Consider the following 4,281-nt stretch of genomic DNA (forward strand, 5'->3'; position numbering starts at 1 on the left):
AATGACAAACTAGAAAGGAGTTCTAGATGGAACTAGCGGAAATGATTACATACAGCTGTTTTGTTTTGCAAACCCCAAAAATGGACATTAAGTCAGGATGGCTCCTGCTAAATTCTAACCTTCAAGGCTGAACTGTTCTGCCCTATTCACTTACAGATCAGAGCACTAAGCAAGGCCAGCTTTCTCAGCCCCTCACTTCTAAATCTGCGTTCTAAGCTAAGAGGTCAGAGCAGAACCAGGAATGGTTGTGCTATTGGCCAGAAGGAGACGGTAAGAACAGCCCTGGCAGCTTCATTTACTCCTGGGGCTCTGTGCCCACAAACTGATTTTAAGAGCCCTTCATATATATATATGTGACTGGGCTCCTAATACAGACATTTTTGTGTGAATTGTGGAGTTTATAGCAAATACAGGGTAGGCTGAATGGTTCCAGGGCAGGAAGCAAGAGTTCACAGATACGGTGTCTTCAATGAAATAAGGTAAGTACCTTGAGGCAAGGACTAACCATCTAACTAATGCATCCACATGACAGACTCAAATCTAACACCTGGCAAAAGTATAATCTGGGATGCTGAGGTCCCCACTTTTAGTGAAAGCCAAAGGCCCTAGGTCAAAATGGTAAAAAATCTTTGACTAACTACCCTAGGACAGCTAAGGTCCTTTTAGGAAGAAGAGAGAGAAACACTAATCACCCCTCCCTTCAAGTTTTAACAGCCAACAGGAATCTGTGCTCCGAAAAGTCACAAACACCTTTTCCCAGGATTATGAGCAACTGCAACAACTGGCCAGATGCATTAGCAGCAGCAAAGCTGGGCATTGCCTGTGTGAGCATCCTGGGCAGCCCGAGAAGACAGTGACTGGTAGGACCACAGTTTCTGGAGATAATACTGCGTTGTCAAGAATTTTGCAGCAGTCGTTCAACACACACCAGCACCCAGTCACACAGCTCTTGCCAACATAGGAACCAGTCTGAGCTGCGTTGACCATACAATCGTCCTCAATAAAGACATGGTCCCCAATATGTAAAGGAAAGAATGCAACACCTTTGCTGAATGTCTTGAATGGTGGCCTTATGACACTACGACTTTTCACAACACCATGGTGTCCAACTCTTACGTTTGCCAGATCCCCTAGGATAACACAGTCGTTCATCACAACAGTCTTTCTGTTGAGAACGATGGTCTAGATTCCACACAACACTGGTAACTGACTTTGTTCCCAGATGCTGTCTTGAGGTACTCAGACTGGTAGAGCAGCTCACCCAACTCCACGGCCACCATCTCCCTCCCTCAGCCCTGGATCCCGTCAGTCAGTCGGTCGGTCTTTCTGAGATCCTGCCATTCCAACATTTCTATGTGGCCATGGCATTTCTCTGCTGAAACCCTTAAATGAGGCCACATAGCCCAGGGGCTATGCTCAAATACATGGTCTCTGAGGCTGGACTACCTGGTTTCAATCCTGACTCTCTCGTTTCTAGCACAGGTTTCTCATCTGTAAAATGGGGATACTAATAGCACCTGTCTCTTAGAGTTGCTTTAAAAACTGATTGAGGTCGTAGAGTAAGCATCTGTAAATACTTATTGTTCTCCACTCTTTGCTATTTAAAATCCAAGCTTCGTAAATGGTCGATAAAGGTCTTTACTATCTATTCCACTTACCTTTCCAGCCCCATCTCTCAATCTCCCAAGCCAGCACACACTGCTTCAGACACACTGAGCCTAGTGCGGACCCTGAAAGAACCTCTCTCTTTCTCTCTCCTTCTCTCTCTCTCTCTCTCTCTGTTTCTTCCCTCTCTCTCTTTCTCCCTCCCTCCTTCCCGGTTAGTTCTTTGCCTGCCCAATTGCTCTTCGCCTTCCCCACCCCTGCTCCACAATGGGTCAGTGCTCTCTGTGCCCATACAGCTCCCTCTTGTGGTAAGGTCCAGCCCTGCAGGGTCCTGTGAGCCCCTCTCTACTGGTGCGGAGATGAGAAACTGTGGAAATAAAAGACACAAGACACCGAGATAGAGAAAGGAAAGTCTGGGCCCAGGGGTCCACTGCCCACCAAAGCGTGGACTCCGGCAGTGGCCCCAGTGCCCGGACGCTCTGACTTTTATTCAGTACAAGACAGGGGGCAGGGTAGGTGGGGCGAAGCATTGGTGGTCAGTGATAGGGTCAGGTAACTCACGTGTCTTGGAGACGGGCCCAGGGCTTTGAAGTAGCCGAGGTAAGGAGAAGACCTAATGCGTCTGCACTTTTTTCATACTGGTCAAGAAAGAACAAAGACATTAAGATTTATGTTACTTTTACTAATTCTTATCCTCTAAGAAGAGGAACCAGGTGCAGAAGCGGAACGTGAAAGTAGACGTGGAATGGGACCGCTGAAGCACAGCATCACAGAGACGGTTAAGCCCCCAGATGTGTGTGGGTCCCCTGACAGCCGTCAGGCCTACCGCAAGAGCTTGGGGGAGTGGAGTTTTCTAATTCCTCCGAGGAAGGAGACATCTCCGACATCTCCTTCCATAGCTAGCTAAACAGCAGGCGCTTTCCCAGCCGCTGGCACTGCCGCACAGCCAAGGCGCCCTCCCGCAGCCCTTAAGCGGGCGTGACAGAGGGCTGACAGCATCTTGCCTTAGGGTCACCTCTTTCACAGTGTTACTTCAGTTCCATGCTTCATGACCCGAGACTCATTAATAAAATTAAAAGTTTATATTGAGTATATATATATGTGTGTGTATATATATATGATTACATATGAATAACTATGTGATTATTTATGATTATATACAGGAATAACTATGTGACTATATCTCTAATTCTTTTCTAGTTCAATATTTATACGGGAACAGGCTGAGGCCTCAGACCCTTGCCTCAGCACTGGCGGGGTCTCCCACCCACACCTCACTTCCTAAGCTATGTTCTCATTCTCTTTCTTCCGCTAGCCTAAAAACCCAGTTGTCTTCTTAGCATGATGCACAGTGCCTATTACTACTATTACCTAGTAGGTGCTCAGTAAATATTTGATGAAAGAACAGATGTCCAAGCTGTATGATAAATTCATCATCAGCCATATTTCCAACTCCACAATCACTCCAAATACAATCATTGCTTGGACTTAGCTCTCTGCACCAAAAGGAAGCTGCTTCTCTCGCAAGGACGTCCAAATCCCAGAAAGAAAACAGGGACTGTGGCAGGGAAGAGGCAGAGGCAGAGTCTGGTTCAGCAGAAGACAGCAACCATGAGCAGATGTGGACTCCATCCTCAAGACTGGAATATTCCAAAGAGCACACAACCCTGGAACATTAGGGAAGGGCCTCTGGACTGGTGGGTGGTATCAGAGACCTGGCCTTGCCACTGACTTGCTGGACAACCTTGGACTAATCATCTTTCCTCTCTGGGCCTCAGTTTCTTCATATATACAATGAAGGATTTGACTTTTATGCTCTCTAAGGATTCTTGCAACTCTAATGAAGTGTATCTATGATTCAAGTCATGTGATTCCTCCTTTCCAAACATCTGCAGTGGTTCCCCATCACCTGTGGAATCAAGAATCAGCCAGAAGCAGTGGCTTACTCCTGTAATCTCAGCATCTGGGGAGACCAAGGTGGAAGGATTGCTTGAGTCTAGGAGTTCAAGAACAGCCTGAACAGCATAGTGGGACCCTTTGTCCACAAAAAAAAAAAAAAAAAAAAAAAATTTAACTATCCAGGCATGGTGGCATGTGCCTGTGTTCACAACTACTCGGGAGGCTGAGGTGGGAGGATCACTTAAGCCCAGGAGGTCAGTGTTGCAGTGAACCATGGTCATGCCACTGCACTCCAGCCTGGGTGACAGAGCAACACCCTGTCTCAAAAAAAAATCCGTACAACACTGGCTAATAGGATTGCGTGCTCTCACTCAAAGCGAGAGCTTTGGCCAGTCCCTAACTCCCAACTTCCACACAGTTGAAATCTCTCCCTTTGTGCCAATTCAGCAAGTCTATTCCCTGTTCCCCCACGAGCTGGCAATTCTTCTGCCCACAGTGTCGTCCCTGCTCTCTGCCAGTCAACATCCTCCCCCTTTTCAAGATCCAACTCAAATCCCAACTCCTTCATGCAACTTTCCCCAGCCAGCCCGCACAGGGGACTTTGGCTTTCCCTGTTGGCCTCCACTCGCGGGTTATATACATGGCAGCATACTGCCTTGTGAATTGCCTCTGATCCTGCTTTCATTGATCCCTACGTATTAGTATCTTCTTCTCACAAGGAATATGTGCTTCTCAAGAAAGGAGCCCTGTCTTTATTTTCACACCTTCCTCTCACCC

The 4,281-nt window shown here is 47.2% G+C and overlaps 1 pseudogene across 1 annotated transcript; it reads right to left on the reverse strand.

The window, feature by feature from the left end:
* LOC116560182 lies at positions 1-1,991 on the reverse strand (annotated as a pseudogene). The gene has a single exon (XR_004272841.1). The product of XR_004272841.1 is annotated as a dynactin subunit 5 pseudogene (transcript).
* Between the last annotated feature and the right edge of the window lie 2,290 nt (positions 1,992-4,281).

The sequence above is a fragment of the Sapajus apella genome, unplaced genomic scaffold, assembly GCF_009761245.1.
Source record: "Sapajus apella isolate SASKATOON/1434 unplaced genomic scaffold, GSC_monkey_1.0 scaffold25, whole genome shotgun sequence".
Classification (NCBI taxonomy): Eukaryota; Metazoa; Chordata; class Mammalia; order Primates; family Cebidae; genus Sapajus; species Sapajus apella.